This window comes from Gorilla gorilla, chromosome 3, assembly GCF_029281585.2.
Source record: "Gorilla gorilla gorilla isolate KB3781 chromosome 3, NHGRI_mGorGor1-v2.1_pri, whole genome shotgun sequence".
Lineage (NCBI taxonomy): Eukaryota > Metazoa > Chordata > Mammalia > Primates > Hominidae > Gorilla > Gorilla gorilla.
In genome coordinates, this window is record NC_073227.2 from 119,030,417 (window position 1) to 119,052,507 (window position 22,091).

General features: G+C 40.0%; 1 pseudogene; it reads left to right on the forward strand.

Moving 5' to 3' along the window:
• The first annotated feature begins 2,719 nt into the window (after positions 1–2,719).
• LOC101135028 (transcription factor BTF3-like) lies at positions 2,720–3,206 on the forward strand (annotated as a pseudogene).
• Positions 3,207–22,091: the final 18,885 nt, after the last annotated feature.

Consider the following 22,091-nt stretch of genomic DNA (forward strand, 5'->3'; position numbering starts at 1 on the left):
AAGCAAAAATGGACAAATAGGATTGCATCAAATGAAGAAAAAAAAACTTCTGCACAGCTAAGGAAATGATCAACAGAGTAAAAAAAAATCCTACAGAATTGAAGAAAATATTTGCAAACAATACATCTGATAAGAGATTAATATAAAAAATATATTAGAAACTCAATTCAAGAGCAAGAAAACAACTCAATTAAAAGAATGGTGAAAGGACCTGAATAAATACTGTTTTGAATGTGTTCCCCAAAATTCACAGGTTGAAAACTTAATCCCCAATGCAACAATGTTGAGAGAGAGATGGGACCCAATAAAGGTGACTAGGTACAATGGCAGAGCCTCATGGATGAATTAATGTAGTCACGGGAGTAAGTCAGTTATTAAGAGAGCAGGTTGTTATAAAAGTGAGCCTGGCCCCTCTTGCTTTCTCAGTCTTGTGTGCTTGCTTCTATCTTCTGCTGTTTCCCCATGGATATTGAAGCACAAAGCCCTCATCAAATGCCAGCACCATGCTCTTAGATTTGTCAGCCTGCAGAACCATGAGCCAAGCAAACTTCTATTATTTATAATTTACCCAGTCTGTGGTATTCTGTTGTAGCAACAGAGAATATACTAAGGCAATAGACATTTCTTGAAAGAAGACATACAAATGGCCAGCAGGTATTTTTAAAAATGCTCAACATTATGAATGACAAGAGAAATGCAATAGAAAAGTACAATAAGATATTGCCTCGTATCTGTTAGAACGGCTGTTAACAAGTGTTGAAAAGGATGTGGAGAAAAGGAAACTCTTGTATACTGCTGGTAGAAATGCAAATTAGTACAGCCATTATAGAAAAACAGTATAAAGTGTTCTTTAAAAATTAAAAATAGATAAAGAAAATGTGGCACATATATACCATGGAATACTATGCAGCCATAAAAAAGGATGAGTTCATGTCCTTTGCAGAGACATGGATGAAGCTGGAAACCATCATTCTCAGCAAACTAACACAGGAACAGAAAACCATACACCACATGTTCTCACTCATAAGTAGGAATTGAACAATGAGAACACATGGACACAAGGAGGGGAACATCACACACCAGGGCCTGTCGGGGGGTGGGGGCCTAGGGGAGGGATAGCATTAGGAGAAATACCTAATGTAGATGATGGGTTAATGGGTACAGCAAACCACCATGGCACGTGTATACCTATGTAACAAACCTGCACATTCTGCACATGTATTCCAGAAATTAAAGTATAATAAAAAAAATTAAAAATAGAACTACCATGTGATCCAGCAATTTTGCTCCTGGGTATATACCCAAATGAAATGAAATCAGTATATCAAAGAGATCTCTGCACTCCCATGTTTATTGCAGCACTATTCACAATAGCCAAGAGGTGAAAACAACCTAAGTGTCCGTCAACAGATGACTGAAGAAAATATGGTATATATACAATGGAATATGATTCACCCTTAAAAAAAGAAGGAAATCTGATTGTGATAAATAGGTGACAAGGGAAATAAGCCAGAAAGACAAATATGGCACAATCTCACTCTTATGTGGAATCTAAAAAATGCAAACTTTTTAAGGAATGGAAACAACTGATCATTAAAGTTGGAGACATACCGGTGATATGATATGATCTATCTATAGCTTCCCCTGGAGAAGGTGTTTGTTTACACACAAAGATAATTTGATTACAACCAGGAACAGAGTCTGAAAGTCTGAGCTTCCCTTAGAACATGGCTTTTTTTTTCTTTTGAGAAGTGAGTCTTGAATTGCAGTGTGCTCCTTTTTTTTTTTTTTTAAATTTTATCTTAGGTTTGGGGGCACATGTGCAGGCTTGTTATATAGGTAAACTCGTGTGATGGGAGTTTGTTGTACAGATTATTTCATCATCCAGTTACTAAGCCTAGTATCCAGTAGTCATTTTTTCTGCTCCTCTCCCTCCTCCTACCCTCCACCCTTAAGTAGGCCCCAGTGTCTGTTGTTTCCTTTTTTGTGTTTATGAGTTCTCATCATTTAGCTCCTACTTAGAAAGGAGAACGCGCTGCATTTGGTTTTCTGTTCCTGTGTTAGTTTGCTAAGGCTAATGGCCTCCAGCTCAATCCATGTTCCCACAAAGAACATGATCTCATTCAAAAAAGCAAACTTATAAAACAGAGAGTAGAACAATAGTTTCCAAGGGCTGGAGGTCAGGTAGAAGAGTGAGAAGGATGTTGGCCAAAGGGTACATAGTTTTGGTTAGATAGGATGAAAAAGTTTTGGAGATCTATTGTATAGCATGACGATGATAATAATAATGTATTACACACTTGAAAATTGCTGAGAGTATATCTGAAATGTTCTCACCACAAAAAAAGGTATAAGAGGTGATAGATATGTTAATTAGCTTAACTTAATCATTTCACAATGTATACATATATCAAAATGTCACATCATATATAATTTGTATTTGTCAATTATACCTTCGTAAAGGAACAAATTTTTATAAATAGTGAGGCTGAATATTTTTTCATATTTTTATTCATCCTTTGACATTCTTTTTCTGAGAACTGTCCATTTATGCCTTTTGTCCGTTTTCTGATCGGTAAGTTCCTTAAGTTTGAAAGATCCTCCCTCTAGCTGCCATCTTGCATCCCCGAATATGTGTGCCTAATCTTAGCTGGTCCACCCGAGATAACCTGAGCACCAACCCTAGTCCCCCTAGCAGCCCCTTATCTGCTCCAACAAGATGAAAGAAATGATCATGAACCAGGAAAACTCGCCAAACTGCAGGCACAAGTGCGCATTGGTGGGAAAGGAACTGCTCACAGAAAGAAGAAGGTCGTCCGTAGAACAGCCACAGCCGATGATAAAAAGCTTCAATTCTCCTTAAAGAAGTTACAGGTAAACAATATCTCTGGTATTGAAAAGGTGAATATGTTTACAAACCAAGGAACAGTGATCCACTTTAACAACCCTAAATTTCAGGCATCACTGGCAGTGAACACTTTCACCACAACAGGTCATGCTGAGGCAAAGCAGGTGACAGAAATGCTACCCAGTGTCTTAAGCCAGCTTGGTGCAGACAGTCTGACTAGTTTAAGGAGACTGGCTGAAGTTCTGCCCAAACAACCTGCGGATGGAAAAGCACCACTTGCTACTGGAGAGGATGATGATGATGGAGTTCCAGAATTGTGGAGAATTTTGATGAGGCTTCCAGGAATGAGGCAAGCTGAATTGAGTCGACTTCTGAAGAAGATAAAACTTGAAGAAGTTACTGGGAGCTGCTATTTTCTATTATGACTGCTTTTTAAGAAATTTTTGTTCATGGATCTGATAAAATCTAGATCTCTATACTTCTAAGCCCAAGCCCCTTGGACACTGTAGCACTTTTTAGTTTTCGCTTATACATAATCATTCTTTTTAGCTAATTAAGCTGCAGAAGCTGGGAAATAAAGTTTGAAACAAAGGTTAATAAAGTTCTTTGCCTAGTAAAAAATAAAAAAGTAAAAATAAATTTGAAAGACCATTTATATATTTTAATAGGCATTTTTCACATGTTGCAAAGATTTTCCCTAGTGTTTCGTTTATCTTGTATTTTTGTGTGTGTGTATGTTTAATCAATAGCAGTTGTAACTTTTTAAACTATGAACTAGAAATAAATGGATAAAAGATGTGGCCAGGCACAGTAGTTCATGCCTGTAATCCTAGCACTTTAAGAGGCTGAGGTGGGTGGATCATGAGGTCAGGAGATCGAGACCATCCTGGCTAACACGGTGAAACCCCATCTGTACTAAAAATACAAAAAATTAGCCTGGTGTGGTGGCACGCACCTGTAGTCCCAGCTGCTTGGGAGGCTGAGGCAGGAGAATCGCTTGAACCCAGGAGGCAGAGGTTGCAGTGAGCTGAGATTTCGCCACTGCACTACAGCCTGGTGACAGAGTGAGACTCCATCTCAAAAAAAAAAAAAAAAAACCCTAAAAGATTATTGTAGATTATTATTTTTTAGTGTTTAAAGGATGCTGAGGCATATTCTTTTCCACAATTTTTTAAAAATTTGATCTCAATATAATAATACATAAAGTACACATGCATTTAATTTTCTTTTTTTTTTTAGATGGAGTCTCGCTCTGTCATCCAGGCTAGAGTGCAGTGGCGCCATCTCTGCTCACTGCAACCTCCTCCTCCCGGGTTCCAGCGATTCTTGTGCCTCTGCCTCTCGAGTAGCTGGGATTACAGACCTGTTCCACTACACTCCACTAATTCCTTTGCATTTTTAGTAGAGAGGAGCTTTCACCATGTTGCCCAGGCTGGTCTCAAACTCCCGACCTCAGGTGATCTGCCTGCCTCAGCCTCCCAAGTGCTGGGATTACATGTGTGAGCCACCTCGCCCAGCCTAAAATTATTTTTCTGTACTAGTCCACACTATCTTGTCTCATGAAAATGTATTATTAAGCAGGATTTGTCTAGTAGAACCAGTTTGCCCTTGGTTATAAATGCATAGAAGATCGAAAACTAAATTAAAGCTGGAGGAACAATTATCAGGATTATTTTCTTCAGCTAAAAATGTGAGGAAAGATGTCCCACCTTCCTTCAGTTAGAACCAGTGCCAAACTATGTAGTAACTTACAAGATTTATTTTAGTGACCCTTGGAGAAAATTCTATGTCTTCTTGATGTAACCTATTCCAACATTAAATGATTTTCGTTAATATAAAAGTCTCTCGTGCAGCAATCTAAGCTGTTTTTCTTTTTTTTTTTTTTTTTTTTTAGACAGAATCTGTCTCTGTTGCCCAGACTGGAGTGCAGTGGCATGATATTGGCTCACTGCAACCTCCGCCTCCCAGGTTCAAGCGATTCTTGTGCCTCAGCCTCCTTAGTAGCTGGGATTACAGGTATGTACCACTATGCCTGGCAAATTTTTTTTGTAGTTTTAGTAGAGATGGGGCTTCGCCATGTTGACCAAACTGTCCTGAAATGATCTGCCCACCTTGGCCTCCCAAAGTGCTGGGATTACAGGTGTGAGCCACCGTGCCCTGCCTGTTTTTGCTTTTCTTTTTAAAGTTATTATTTAACAATGACTTCCCACAGGCTGTTGCCCCTTAGACTTCATGTCTCCAGATTGAACAATCCCAACTCCATATGCAGACCAAGTCAAATAATTTCCCTTATATTTATCTGGAGTTCAAGAACATATGAGCAACTAGAGACATTAAGTGAGGACCAAGCACACACACACACACACACACACACAGGCACATGGACAGGCACAGTCCCTTATTTTAAAAGTGTCTAAGGTTGACTCCAAATTTTCCATTTTAATTAGGGTAAAATATACTTCATTTTGCCTAAACAAAGACCAATTGTAATAAACCACATTTGCTTTTCATTTTAGTGAAAACTTCAAGTAAAGCCCGAAAGGGTCTTCCACTGTGGAAGGGACCTGGGATAAGCTGTAGAGAAGAAGAAGTTGCAAGACCATGTTTGTTGTAAACATAGGCTTCTAGCATTCCCTGTGCCCTCTCTGTGCATGGAGCTCTACTCTGAGCCCGAAACTTAAGGAAGAAGCTTATCCTTTCCTGCAAAGACAGGGCAAACAAAACGAGAACCCATGTTAATAGAGAAGATGGGCACATAAATAATGACTTACAGGGTAGAGCTAGGTGCTTGGGATGGCAAACCGCGTGGGGCAGAATACATGAATTTGACCTAAAGAGGTTTTTGTGGCTCTTTTATGGCTACATTCTAGGTCAAGAGACTTCAACCAAATAGCTCTATCTTCTTCCATTAAGGCTCCTCTAACAAAAATACCTTAGACTAGTCATTTATAAACAGTAGAAACTTATTGCTCACAGTTCCGAAGGCTGGGAATTCTGAGACCAAGGCTCCAGCAGATTCAGTGTCCTGTGAGGGCCCCTTCCTTATAGATGATGCATTCCAGCTGTGTCTTCATGTGGCAGAAGGGGCAGAATAAGTTCCCTCTAGCCTCTCTTATAAGAGCACTAATCCCATTCATGTGGCTCTGCCCTCATGACCTAATCACCTCCTAAAGCCCTCACCTGTTAATACTATTGCTTTGGTGATTAGGTTTCAATAATAGACTATGGGTGAGAGAACGCAAATGTTCAGACCATAGCTTCTGGGTACAGAGGAGGTCCATCATATTCAGCCTGTCTGCAGATGGCCTTACCCATGGCCCAGATGCCTCTCCAGAATCTCTGAAAAGTCATTTCATTCTGCAGGCCCTTTCTCCTCCACCTCATCCATTTACCTATAGTACAGCTACCTGCCTTCCTAATTCCTACTGGTGGGAGCTTCAGGTGTGGGGCCCAGAGACTGTTTATGTGGAGTCAACTCATCTCAGATGGGTCTTGGTGAGAATGAGATGGTGCCAGTGTTAGCAGCAGTGAATCCGTATGGGTTTGCAGCAACTCGATTCTTGCCTCCTCAGAGGAAAGAATTCACTGGAGAGGCCTAAGGCGGAGTGAGAGACCAAAGCAAGTTTTAGAGCAGGAACCAAAGGAAGTAAAGTATACTTGGAAGAGGGCCAAGCAGGCAACTTGAAAGATCCAAGTGCACTTTCAGCCCTTCACTTGGGGGTTTATACATTGGCATGGTTCCAGGGTTTGTGTCTCTCCCTTGATTTTTTCCTTGGGGCAGGCTGTCTGCATGTGGTGGCCTGCCAGGACTTAGGAGGGGCTACATGTGCAGTGTGCTTACCAAAGTTTTGTGCATGTTCATTTGAGGTGTTTTTCCCTTACCAGTTCATATGGTTTGGCTGTGTCCCCACCCAAATCTCATCTTGAATTGTAGTTCCCATAATCCCCATGTGTCATGGGAGGGACCCAGTGGGAGGTAATTGAATCATGGGGGTGGTTACCCCATGTTGTTCTCATGATAGTGACTTCTCATGAGATCCGATGGTTTTATAAGCGTCTGGCTTTCCCCTGCCAGCACTTCTGTCTCCTGCTACCCTGTGAAGAAGGATGTGTTTGCTTCCCCTTCTGGCATGATTATAAGTTTCCTGAGGCCTCCCCAGCCATGTGAAACTGTGAGTCAATTAAATCCCTTTTGTTTATAAATTGCCCGGTCTTGGGTATAATTCATAGAAGCATGACAACAGACTAATACATCAGCCGAATGTTCTTAGAAGAAGTTCATATACCAATTAAACACCACCATTTTGCCTTTTAGGGCACATGCTTGAGTCCACTTACTCAGCTCCTGAGATCTTATCAGGAAGCCGCTGATCACCCACTTCAGGTGTTTTCTATCTAATGGGAGACCGCCTTTCTCTGGTGCCAGCTGTGTCCAATTATTATTTTAGAGTGACAGTTAACAACAACTTGAGCATCACCTGATGGTCACCTGACATTCCTTGTGGGGACCTCTCATACCCTGCTCATGTCTGCCCAGCTACCTTCTTTTACACCAGGGGTAAGAGAACTAGGGTGTTTAGTACCATTAGGTGCAATGACCTGTAAAGATTGACTGAGTAACTGCACATATGTCCTGTTTCCTCTTTTATCCCTAAAGCATATGTTCTCTGAGATCTCCCAATCTACTATCCACTCCCCAAGAGGGCGCTCTGGAACCAGGACACACTCAAATCACCTAGTTTTAAAAACTCTCCAGATGAGCAGTGCTGCCTCCATGATATTAACCAGTCAAATCTCCAAGAGGTCAGACTCCTGAGGTCCAGGGTCTCAGCCAACATGTGCGAGCTCCTTGGCAAGCTAACATTTTGACACTGTTTCAAATTAATATTTTAAAAATATTCTAGGATTTTCAGCTTAATGTTTGCGGGAGATGACAAAATGTTCGGGCAGATTGGTGGAGCAGGAGGACATGGATGCCAGGACTCAGCATCTCCTCTGTTGACCCAGCAATCCTGCCTTGGCTGCACCTCACTAAGGGAAACAAAAACTTAGTGTTAATTGCACTCATCTTCCTTAGACCGTAGTTAGTTGACCAACTATTTTTATTCAAGGGTGCCTCTTAGAGGTTCTAATTCTCAATCCAAGCGGCTGTATAAGAGCTTTATTTCTTTGAACCACATGCAGTACTTTCCCGAGAGGAATTTGGTGAGTGTAATTTTCACCTCTCATTATATTTCCAATGAGTTCTTAGTGCGCTTGCATGCACGCATGCACACACACGATCAGGACTCCTGGAAATTGCCATATTAGTCCATGTCTTGATCTAATATTGCATGGACAGAATTTCACACGGGTCACTTATTGTCCTAGTACTTTTTAAGTTAGCTTAGTGCAAACAAAACACAAAACTAAAATAATTTACCTCCTAAAGAATTCAGAGCAATTTAGAGAATGCATCATAAAAGATTGCTTTCAATTTTTTAAATTTTGTTTCTTTTTCAAGACGGGGTATTGTTCTGTCACCCAGGCTGGAGTGCAATGGCACCATTATGGCTCACAGGTACCTCAAACTACTGGGCTCCCGCAATCCTTCCTCCTCAACCTCCTGCCACCTGCCACTGTGCCTGGCTAATTTTTTTTTTTTTTTTTTGGTAGAGACAGGGTCTTGCTTTGTTACCTAGGCTGGTCTCCTGGGCTGAAATGATCCTCCTGCCTCAGCCTCCCAAAGTGTTGGGATTATAGGCATGTGTCACCGTGCCCACCCCAACTCTCAAATTATATCACACAGGAAGGAAGTGTCTGATAGCAGATGGCATAGGCTCTGTGGGACTGTTTTCTTTTAGGAAACAATCTCTCATCATCAACATGCTTGAGGCCCCAGGAAAGGTCTTTATTGCTTTAACTTGGGCACTCTCTGTTTGTCCAGCTGCACTGACATTTCATGGTGTGGGTGAGTCAGTGGGGAAGGGAAAGGCAGCAGCCATGAGAGGCAAGCCAAGGGATCCTTTTAGGATATGGAACCTCTGGAAAGAACCGAAAAGATCAATGGGTGTCCTGCCTTTTCACCTCCCTATCCACTGGATTCACTTGATAGTAGTAGCAGCAAAAGAGCCATCCAGTCAGTAGGGACCTGCCTGGTCTGCAAGGAAAGCAGGAGGCTTTCTGGGCCCTATTTCATCAAGAGAAGGATTTAATATTTCACTTAGCCAGACCTCCACGTTCAACTGAAGGACAGACATCCCCGTGGATGTCTAAGCAGACATTTATCCTGGCAGCTGTGGGGCCAGATTCCTGGACTTTATGGCTCAGGCTTTTTCAAAAGCAAACAAACACTACAAGAGAAGGCCCTCATTATTTAAAAAGAATTAAGGATTCCAAGTTCAGGCAAGTCTTCCAGGGTCCTAAACTGGGGATCAGTCAGGTGAATTCAGCCAGTGATTGGTTTGGTTCACACAATGTTTTATTTTTTATTTTTAATTGGCAACCCCTGCACAAAGCAACAATACTGGAGGTAGGGTTTCAGGATTTAGATTGAGGCCCACAAGTGTTTTCTGAGCACTCTGGATGGGCAGGCTCTCTGATAGGCCAGTTCTCTGATAGGCCAGTCTTCCGGTCACTCACTCTAGCCCTGCCCAGTGACCTTGAAATAAATTGCAGCGCAAAATAGCAGAGTGCCCCACCTTCGGAGTGTTTGAGACTTTCCCCTCCTGAGTGGAAACACGGAGGCTCAGAGCAAGATTAGGAGAATCAGTCTTGGCAACAGATAAAGGGATCAATGGAAGAAGGAGCAGCTGAGGCCTGGGGAAATTTACATAAGCCTGCTAGAAGTAGGGGCTCAGAGCCTCAGAAGGGACAGTAAGAAACCAGACCAAAGGAAAACATCTGTAATGAGCTGTGAGGAACAGCGAGCTGTAGAGGTCAGAGCAGGCACCTCCCCACCTACAGAACAATCAAGCAGTTGCCAAAGCAAACCTTTCTGCAGTTGGGATTTATTTTATTGTCATTGTTCCCTTCCCCTGGCTGCTGAGCCTTTGAAGTAATCCTCAGCGTGAAAAGATAGGAGGATGTGCACATAAGAGGCCCTTTGAAAAACCCTTAGGGAAAGTAGCCAAGCTCCGGAGGGAGCAATTGTAAAGTGACTAGAACAAGGAAGTAGGGAAGGACTGTGGGGAGACCAGGCGGGTAGCTTAAAACCCTTGCCATAGCAAGCCTTTTTTAAGTGGCAAGCCAGAAGGCCCAGCCCAGTGGGCCTCAGCCAGCACTTGGGCTCATGGTCCTATTTCAGCATGAAATTCATCCCTGTGACTGCAAGGGAGCCAAACAGTACACGATCTTAATGACTGTATTGCAAACCACAAAGGATCTATGTTCATGAATAAGCAATAATTAGCTGAAAACATATTATGTTTACCACAAAAAAAAAAAAAAGGCGGAAAGAGCACAAAATCTAGTGAGTAAAGTGTAGGCAGCAGATAGTAATGTGGTAGCCGATGTTCATCCCCTTGACCACTCTCATCAGGCCCAGAGACATGGTGCTTACATTTGCTCTGATGGAGACTGGATAGAAAGAATAGAGATGCAAAGAAAAAAACAACCTTAGCTTTTTAGGGAAAACACTAAGGGCTCTGGCATAAAACTGGAGAGATTACAGGGGGTATGTGAATATACAGAGCAGGTACCTCATCTGCTCTGCCATCATGACCAATAAAGAGCTTTGAGCCAGAGAGAGGGAAAAGAGTTTGCAGTCAAGGAAAATTATAAAGTATAGCATGAAGTCCCTGTACTGTGCTTCTATACCCTGGAATACATCCTGGGGGAAGAGCGACCAGATGCCCCATGAAACATGAAGAGATCCAAGGCAGAGAGAACTCATGTCGTGTTCTTCATCTGGATATTTGATGTCTGTTTGGAGAAGGCCAACAGGAAAATGGTATGGAAGATCTAACCACCAGAGGGCCAATAGCTGACCCCATGTTTCTAGTGGCTTCCAAGTGCCCCAGAAGATTTTGCAGGTAACTGAGAGAGAAAGAGAGGAGCAGTTCTGCTCCAGGATTGCTCGGGTCAAAGTGAAGGTCCAAGAAGTAGGAGACCTGGGTTACGAGACTTGTGTCAGTGATGGGAGAAATTTGCGGCTGCAGTCTTGGAGGCATCCTCAGCTCTGTGGTGCTAAGTGAGAGCAGAATGGACACTCATATGAAGATGGGCTCTCACCATCTGTAGGAGCAAGCACCATGGGCTGTGCGTACCAAGAACAAGGCTGGCCCAGGTGACGTGGGATGGGGTGGGGGCTGTGATAGGAGACCAGAGTGGACCCATTTTCCTCCTCTGGTGGCTTCAGTGGGATTTTCCATAAGCCTCCAGGAGTTTAGGATAGACACCACAAAGAGGGGGCGGAAGAAAACCCTGAGGAAGGGGGAATATAACTGAATTTCCAATTAGAAGATACTGGAAAGTTACTGGATGGGGCTGAGAAGACCCAGAAAGTAGCATTTGGAATATGATGATGAGAGCTGGCACAGCTCTGGGAACTAATACCACTCAGGGTCCCTAGGGAAAGTGGAGGAAGTACTTAAGTAAGAGAAAAGACAAATTAACTTGTCAGAGCCATCTGTTAGGTAGCTCTCATGCAATAGATTCTTGCATAATGAAGTATCATTTAGTAGTAGTGGTGAGTGCCCACTTTCTTGCTTCTTTTCAGATTCCATTTGGTGGATGCAAAAGTATTCACAGATTAGCACAGTATTTGCAACAGTGGCACATGAGGACAAAGGTCATGTTGCAGTATTAAACAATTTATATTGTTCTTAAATGTGTAGCATGTGGTTCTAGGTTGGTGGTTCTAGGGACTCCTCAAGTCCCCAGAGCCTTTTAGGGTCTGTGAGATCGAACTGTTTTTTCTTAGGACACTATTTGCCTTTTTTTTCTCATGCTTTCATAGGTGTACAGTGGAGTTTTCGAGAGGCTGTAAGACACATTATGCCATTATTGCTCTGATAGCTAATGGTGTCTATATTAATGTATTCTTGTGTTTTAAGAACTTCCCAGTATTAATTCTAAGATACAAATATCGATAAAGTATTCCATATAAACAAAGGCTATTTGGAGTTCTCAATAATTTTTGTAGTTTAAAGGAATCATGAAACCAAAAGTTTTTAGAACGTCTGCTCAAAGTACGATACCAATTCTCTGTATTGGCAGCTTGATAGACATTAAGCACTAGAACTGCAAATTATATCCTTTTTTTTTTTTGAGACGGAGTCTTGCTCTGTCACCCAGGGTGGAGTGCAGTGGCGTGATCTCAGCTCACTGCAACCTCCACCTCCCGGGTTCAAGCAATTCTCCTGCCTCAGCCTCCTGAGTAGCTGGGATTACAGGTGCCCACCACCACGCCTGGCTAATTTTTGTATTTTTAGTAGAGATAGGGTTTCACCATGTTGTCCAGGCTGGTCTCAAACTCCTGACCTCAGGTGATCTGCCCACCTCGGCCTCCCAAAGTGCTGGGATTACAGGCGTGAGCCACCATGCCTGGCAATGATGTCATTTTTAATAAAAGTATTTAATATGATTTGATTACATGTATTAAAAAATTGAAAATCTAGACATATTTAAATAAATTTGATTTTTAAAAATGTTAGTCATTTTATGAACAGATACTTCTCAAAAGAAGACATACAAGCAGCCAACAAACATAAAAAAGTGCTCAGCATCACTAATCATCAGAGAAATGCAAATCAAAACCACGGTGAGACACCATCTCACACCAGTCAGAATGGCTATTATTAAAAAGCCAAAAAACACCAGATGCTGGCGAGGCTTTGGAGAAAAACACTTAAACACTGTTAGTAGGAATGTGAATTACTTCAGCCACTGTGGAAAGCAGTTTGGAGATTTCTCAAAGAACCTGGAGCTACCATTCAACCCAGTAATCCCATTACCCTAAAGAAAGTAAATCGTTCTACCAAAAATACACATACAGTTGTATGTTCATCATCGTACTGCAAACAATGGCAAAGACGTGGAATCAACCCAGGTGCCTATCAATGGTGGATTGGATAAAGAAAATGTGGTATGTATATACTGTGAAATACTACTCAGCCATAAAGAAGAACAAAATCATGTCCTTTGCAGCAATACTGATGCAGCTGGAGGCTATTATCCTAAGCAAATTCACTCAGGAACAGAAAACCAAATATTACATGTTCTCACTTATAAATGAGAGATAAACACTGGGTACTCAAGGACATAAAGATGGCAACAATAGACAGTGGTAACTACTAGAAGTGGGAGGGAAGGGAGGAGAGCAAGGGTTGAAAAACTACTGGGTACCATGCTCACTTCCTGGGTGATGGAACTACCTCAAACCTTCACGTTACACAATATACCCACATAACAAACCTGCACATGTACCCCAAATCTAAAATAAAAGTTGAAATTATTTTTTAAAAATTGTTAGTCATTTGTTATAATTTGTATTTGCCTTTTAATTTAATATATACTTTAAAATATCTTAGGAGAAAAATAAGTTTTTAAGATACAAATAAAAACAATTCAAAATTTTAATATTTCCACTTGTACTTTTAAAATGAAAAGTACATGCAAATTATGTATACTTTGAATAAAATTACATTTTAATCCTTCAGATATTTACTCTCAATAGAACATAAATCAGGTAAAATTCTTCATTATAGCAACAAGATGAGGTAGTAACCACCTGCAGAAATAAGCATGAAGACATGAAAACTAAATTTTAGACAATAAATGTCTAATTACTTACTAATTACATGTATTTTTCTTTTTCTGGTCATATGAACATGACCAACTCATCATCAGAACATCTACACATGTGCAGTAATAATTTAATTCAGTAGCTGTTGATATTTTGCCACCTTTCAAGTACATAAAAAACATAGCTTTACCCAAAATTTTCAATTTTGTCACTATGAAGATTACTTAATATATGAAGGTATACCTATGAAGAGTAATAGTATATTCCATTTAACATATGAGATGAGGACTATCATTTATATACTCCCCTGGGCCTCACAGAAGTTAGGGGCAGCCCATATGTTTTCAGCACCTTATTGCCTCCTCTAATAAACTTCTGAAATAGTTTTCATATCCCTAAACCACAGAGAAGTAAATTGAACATTAGAGAAATTCAGCCTTAACCAAAGTCATCCATCTCACGAGTTGGGGCTTGGATTCTGTCTGAATAGAACCTATAATGCTTCACAGTTAAATACATGTACAGCAAACAGGGTAGAATCTGGGATGCCCCAGAGGGTGTGATGTGCTTATGAGATGGTGGGGTTTTTTTTAGCACTATTTTTTTTTCTGAGTATAAACTAATGTATGCTTACTAAAAACTTTTTGATCAAATAAAGGAATTATAAAGAAAACCCACTCGAAGATCATCTGTATACCATCCAGAAAAGCTCCCTTAAAAATTGAGTGGGGCAGGAGAAAGACATTCCTTTCCAGAGTTTTTTCTCTGCTTTTGTATACACACACACATATACACACACATACACGCAGACACGTGCACACACATACTTTTAAAATGTGATTGTTATAAATTCTGTTTTATAACCAGTATTTCCCACTCTTCTGTGGACATATTTCCAGTTGCATAAATATAATTCTAAATAATTATTTAAGGGCTGTACAGTAGTCTATTTCTATAGTGGTGTCACTGTTTACTTAAACTCTCCCGTATTTTTTATTTTATTTTTATATTTCAGAGACAGGGTCTTGCTCTATCACCCAGGCTAGAGTGCAGTGGTGCAATCACAGTTTGCTACAGCCTCAAACTCCCAGGCTCAAGTGGTCCTCCTGCCTCAGCTTCCCTAGTAGCTGGGACTTCAGGCACACACCAGCATGCTTGGCTAATTTATTTATTTATTTTTGCATAGACAGGGTTTCACTTTCTTGCACAGGCTGGACTCGAACTCCTGACCTCAAGTGATCTTCCCACCTTGACCTCCCAAAGTGCTGAGATTACAGGTGTAAGCCACCTTACCCAGGCTAACCTCTCCCTTATTGATGAACATTTAGTCATTTTCCAGTTTTCACTATTACAAATAACACTTTGATAGTCTTTGTGTTCTTGTTTGATATTTTTTTTTAGGAAAAATTGTTAAAGACAAAATTTTGGAGTCAAAAGATAGCACATTTTAAGATGTAATATATTTGTCAAACTGCCTTATTGTAGCAATTTGTATTCCCACTAGCACTACTTAGCGGTTTCCGCAAACCTCTACCAGCTCTGAATATTATTTCTCTTTCTATTTAATCTTAGCCAGTTTCAGAGACCACTGTGATATCTCATGATTATTTTAATTTGTATTGCTTTGATTACTCGTGAAATATATTTTGTTATGCCCATAGGTCATTTTTACTTCTTTTATGAACTGCTTTCTCATAGTCATGTCCTTTGCTTATTTTTCATTTGGGATGATTGTCCTTTTAAAATTAATTTTTAAAAGTGTTTCTTTCTTACAGTTACATAAGCCTTTAGCTTACTGTAAGGCCTTAAAGGTACTTTTAAAAGCATGCAGTTTTTGCCTGATAAACAAAGTAGCACATGTTTATTATTCAAAAAATTAAAATCTGGAAAATACAGGAGGAAAAGGGTAAAAATTGCCAATAATCTTACCACATTTTCTTGTTTTTTAAAAAATGTGCAAAGTAAGAAGTGAATGTTTTTCCTTCCTCTCTCTACATGACTATTTTTTCAGCTGTTCAGTATGTGTCCTTTCAGGCATAAGACTTATCTGCATATTAAAGATAAAGATTGTAATTTTTCTTTTAACTGTATTTCTCATCACCACCATCATCATCATCATCATCATGACCAATAAGAACCTTTGTAATTATTTCTATTAACTTTTTTCTATTATATTCTCTGGTTTTTCTTAGGAAGGCCATATGCCCTCTTAAGGATATATAAATATCAAAATCCAAATTCTTTTGATAATTTTAGATTTCTTTTTTTTTTTTCTTGAGATGGAGTCTTGCTCTGTCACCCAGGCTGGAGTGCAGTGGTGCGATCTTGGCTCACTGCATGCTGCATCTCCTGGGTTCATGCCATTCTCCTGCCTCAGCCTCCCAAGTAGCTGGGACTACAGGCGCCCGCCAGCACGCCCAGCTAATTTTGTTTTTGTATTTTTAGTAGAGAGGGGGTTTCACCATGTTGGCCAGGATGATCTCAATCTCCCGACCCAGTCATCTGCCTGCCTTGGCCTCCCAAAGTGGTGGGATTACAGGCGTGAACCACCGTGCCCGGCCTTTAGATTTCATTTTTAAAATTAATCCCTTAATTTATATGGAATCTATTCTGGCATACTCTGTAAAGTAGTGATCTAACTTTACATTGGTTAGATAATTATTCACAACATATATTGTCCATCCCTTTGAAACTGATTTTTAAAGTCATATTCATCATTTAATAATTTCTTGTATGTGCTTTTGAACTTTGTGTTTTGGTCCGATTTTGCACATTAAAAAAATCTAGCAAAGCTGTTATAATTTATTACTCTTGGTTTTATTTTATTTATTTATTTACTTTTGTAGAGATGGGGTCTTTCTATGTTGCTTAGGCCAGTATTGAACTCCTGGGCTCAAGCAATCTTCCCACCTTGGCCCTCGAAAGGTTGAGATTATTGGTGGGAGCCATTGCGCCTGGCCTACTCATGTTTTTAGAAGTTTTCTGACTATTCAGTTTATTCTTTGGATAAATTTTGAATTATTTTGCCAAGATGCTTTAGAATTCTTATTGGCAATTATCTTAGGCATTTTATTAATTTTGGAAAATTGACATCTTTTCAATAATGACTGTTCTCATCCAGGACCACAGCATTTCTCTACCATAATTAAAATCTTTTATGTTCCTCAATAGAGCTCATCTGGACATTTCTTTCTAAATCTATTCCTGGGAGTTTTGTAATTTTTATTATTGGAATAATTTTTTTTCTATCAAAACATCTAACTGGTTGTTATTGGGAAAAGATGGAAAGGTTTTTAGAGTGGTAGATTCAGGGATATTAGTCAAGGGAAGTTAAACAGAGCAGGGGCACTGTCGGGAGAGGACATAACACACCATGGCCCTATGGTACATCCTGCCATTGAGAAAAAGGAAATACAAGTTCATGAAAAAAATGAAATTTATGCCCTCATTATCTAGTCCATATGCCTTCAAAGAAACAATTTTTTTTAATGTTCTCTAGAACATGAAATAATTTGAAGACAGTTTCAGGTTTTCTCCTATGCCTGAGTGTACATTTTTGGACAATTTCTTTTCCTGCCGGTAACAAAGAACTTGAGATCTCCTTTGCTTTAGCTGCAGGAGGTCCCTTCCCCAGGCTGCTGTGTGTGAGATATTCCTGAAGCCTGGCTCATTTCTTTTGCCACCCATCCTAATGAGTTCTCCCAAACTTTAGCCTATTCTAAAACAAATAATGAAATAACAAAAGTAGGATTGTGTTTATCTAACAAAAAGTGGAATATAGGCATCATTTTGGTGAGTTTAGTCTTATATCAGATTTCAGGTTGGTACATTTAAAACTTCTATAGGGCAAAGACACCACCAATATTTTTTCAAAGTCTCAGAGAGAAGTACATATTTAAAACTCATGTAATCCAAAACTAGATAATAAGAAGACCATATATGGCACTCAGACATATAAGGGAAAAATCAAATAACCAGATGTAAAAAATGGGTAAAGGATTTGTTCATGCATTTCCCAGAAGAGCATACCTGATGCTCAATAAATGTTTGAAAAGACAAAATTCTTCATCAATGGTCCTCGAAATCAAAACATTGAGCTACCAATTCACACATTATTTTTATTTAAAAAAAAAGTATGGCAACTTTTTTTTAACAAAAGAAGGCTTTTACTTTAAAACAGGAGCTAGAATAAAACAAGATCTCTAATATTCTGCTGGCGGTAGTATACATTAGTTCAACCAGTTCAGAGAGCAGTTAGATAATATCTAATAGAATTTTAAATATTCATACCTCAAGATTCTGCAATTTCATTTCTGAATATATTCCTAAGAGAATCTCTTGCACACGTGCTCAAGGAGATGCATATAAGGATGCTCCTTATACATAATAATAGTGCAGCATTATTTGTAGTAATGAACAATTGGAAGCAACTCATATATACATTAACAGGAGAACAGAAATATATATATATTTTTCATAATAGAATAGTGAATGAACTACATCTATATGTAGATATTGATGAATAAATCTCAAATACATAATAGTGGATGAAAATGTTGCAGAATAGTTCCTATAGTTTGACACCATTTATGTGAAGTTCTAATTCATACAAATTAATATCATATATTGTTTAGGTATACATACCTCTGCAGTAAAACAAGAAAGACATCTAGTGAAAAAGGAGACAGCTGGCATCAGATGAAGTGAAAAAGAGGCTTCCACTCTCTCTCAAGCTTTTCTTGAAAAAAAAAACACATTCAAATATGAAAATACGGGAATATGAATTATTGATAGTGGAAACATGGATGTTCATTATTACTTTCTGTGCTTTTCTATATGTTAAAATATGTCATATTTAAAAGTAGGTTGAAATCACCTACTTTTCTAATAAAAAGTTAGCTAGACTATTTCTGTGGTAAGAATACCTCCTGGACTTCATCCTCTGTGACAAACAAAACATAGCCTTCTCATTGCTACTATGCCTTTGATCTATGTGTTTAGGACAAAACACCCATGGTTATTCTATTTTTTTTTTTTTTTTTTTTTTTGGTGACAGACTCTTAACTCTGTCACCCAGGCTGGAGTGCAGTGGCCTGATCTCGGCTACTGCAACCTCCACCTCCTGGGTTCAAGCAACTCTCCTCCCTCAGCCTCTAAAGTAGCTGGGATTACATGCGTGTGCCACTACGCCCAGCTAATTGTTTTGTATTTTTAGTAGAGACAGGGTTACACCATGTTGGCCAGGCCGGTGTTGAACTACTGGCCTCAAATGATCTGCCTGCCTCAGCCTCCCATAGTGCTGGGATTACAGGCCTGAGCCACCACACCCAGCCATCCATGGTTATTCTTTACAAGACTTTGGTTTTGTAGATTCAGAAAATCTCCTCTACCAATTCAAAGAAATTTTTGGGCTCTGAGGGACTGCTCATGACAGCTAGTCGTTAGAAATGACTATATGGGCTTGGCATGGTGGCTCATGCCTATAATCCCAACACCTTGGGAGGCCGAGGCAGGAGGATTACTTGTGCCCAGGAGTTCAAGACCAGCCTGGGGAACATGGCAAAAACCTGTCTCTACCAAAAAAGAAAAAGGAAAATACAAAAATACAAAATTTAGCAGGGCATGGTGGCATGCGTCTGTAATCCCAGCTACTTGGGAGGCTGAGATGAGAGGATCAATTGAGCCCAGGAAATCAAGGCTGCAGTGAGCTGTGATCATGCTTCTGCAATCCAATCTGGGGAACAGAGTGAGACCCTATCTCAAAAAACTTTTAAAAAATAAAGAAAAAAGAAATGACTATATGAAGATTGATTTTTCATTGTCTAAAAAACTGAACATCACTAGAAAATATATGCTAATTTTCTATTTGACTCCAGAAAGAAAAAACTGATGTTGTCTTTAAAAATACATTTTCTTTTATTTGTCAATAAGAACCGCACAATTCAGATTTCCTTTATGCCTGGACTTTCAGGATGCTAGAGCTAATGATGATCAGTTGGATTTATCATTTTATTCTAGATCTTTATCCTAGATAATTACCTTTTCATTTCTTCCATATCATTTTTAATTTTCATTTATTATTTATTTAACTGCTATATTTGCATATGTTTAAAAGTCTTACATCCAGGTAGAAGGAGGTGCATTTTAAGGTAATAAGCAACTCAATCAATGGATGGATGGATGGATGGATGGATGGATGGATGGATGAGTGGATAGACTGATTTATAAACCATGAGATTATATTATTTATCCTGAGAAATATGACTGCAAAATAAACTAGAATATTTTATCAGCTGCTCAACACATTTCCTTGCCAGTATAAGAGCTTACTTAAGAAAAAATTTCCATCAAGAAGGTTACTCAGTGAGTATAGAGTCAGTCTTTCCCACTATAATTCACACTATATGGCTGCCAGTTGTAGTTCCCAAAATAAAACCCTAGTCTTATCATATACCTGCTCAAAACCTTCAAAAGTTCCATATTATCTTTGGAATTAAGAAGACATCCCTTAGCTGGGCATCCCACTACCTCGGCCAAACTGGAAAATCAGTTATTTTCTGAGCACCCCTCACTTTCCCATTCCTATCCTTTTTAAGATATTGCTTCCTCCACTCCTATACCTCCCCTGCCACAGAATCCTACCCATGCTTATATGCCCATCTCAAAAGTCATCTGGTAATAATCACAGCAGGTATACCTGTGCTAAATCACTTAATACTCATACAACCCTCATACAACAATTGCATACTTATATGATAAGTATTATTAGCCCATTTTACAGATAAGAAAAACTGAGGCTCAAAGAGGTAACTTTCCCAAACACACACAACTAATGAGCAATTAAACTGGGATTCAGACCTGGCCACCCTGGCTCTGGAGTCCTCGCTGTATCCAGTGCACTATGCTGCACTTTTTTTTCTTTTCAATAAACAACAGCAATTTATTTCTCAGAGTTCTGGAAGCTGAGAAGTCCAAGATTAAGGCAGATTCAGTGTCTGGTGAGGGCCTACTTCCCAGTTCATAGATGGTGGCTTCTGGTTGTTTCCTCAGATGGTGGTAGAGGTGAGGCAGCCCTCCCTTTCTGGGTCCTCTTTTAAAGGTCACTAATTCTACCCATTGGGGCACTGCATGCCTGATCTTGGTTCTCAGTCATTCTTTTTTTTTGAGATAGGGTCTTGCTCTATTGCCCGGGCTGAAGTGTGGCTCACTGCAGCCTCGGACTCCTGGGCTCAAGTAATCCTCCCACCTCAGCCTCCCGAGTAGCTGGGACTACAGGTACGCACCACCGTGCCCAGCTAATTTTTGTAATTTTTGTAGAGACAGGGTTTTACCATGTTGCCCAGACTGGTCTAAAACTCCTGAGCTCAGGCCATCCCCCTGCCTCGGCCTCCCAAAATGCTGGGATTAAAGGCATGCACCACCATGCCTGGCCAGTTCTCAGCCCTTCTGATTAATTGTAAGCACCCTGTACAATGCCATTTGTGTCTCTTATTCTGCTTAACAAAAGTTGATATGTTTGTATCTACTTACATTCGTAGTAGGTAAGAGCTCAGGTGCTGGAGTCAAAGACCTAGATTCAAATGCCAGCCCAGCTGCTTGCCAGCTGTATGTCTTTAGGCAAACTACAGCCTCTCTGAGCCACAGGTTCCTCCAATATAATAATACCCACCCGTGGTAGACACAGCTAATTGCTTACCAATATTTGCCTTCTCTTTTTTGGCACCCCAATAGGCTCCATTTCTGAACTGCCCTTGTTGGAGCTGGGCAGAGAGGGGGAGCAGAAAGTCACTGAATTCTGGCCAATAGTATATGGGCAGAAATGATCTAGGCTACTTCCAGGCTTGGTCCCTAAAACATCTCAAGACCCTCTGCATGATTTCTCCTCCATCATCTGGCTGGATCTAGGGGAGACGCTACAGCTCCAGAAGAGGGCAGAGCCCCTGGATGGAAAAAGCCTGGGCGGGCCCATGAATGGCTGTCAGGAGCAGAGCGTCCTTGCCCTACTCCACATCCACTCACATTAGACTGAGATTTGAGGAAGAAATAAAATGTATTGCATTAAGCCACTAGGACTTGGGGGCTGCTTTTTATAACAGCCTAACAGGCTTACTTAATATTGCTGGAGAAAATCACATAATACCACGGCTTGTTACACTAAGCAGTTATTTTTATCATCCTCCACTAGGCCTTCAATATTTTCAGAATCCATATTCTACTTTTCTAATTAACTTATGGTTCCACTCATTATGATGACGATTTCAAACCTTCTCCATGGTCCTTTAGCCATTGACCCTGCCACTCACTCTCAGCAAGTCACTCTGTCTCCTACACATCAAGAAAATAGGAGTTGTGAGAAAAGAATGTTCTCAACTTCCTGCTACCTGGGAGACATGACCTAAATCTGTACCCACACTCTGTCCTTTTCATCCTTTAAGATAGAAGAGCTTCCTTCTTCCCATACTCTGAAGTCTATTTTGTTTTCTCAGAGCCATAAGCAATGTGTTCTCCTTTTTCATA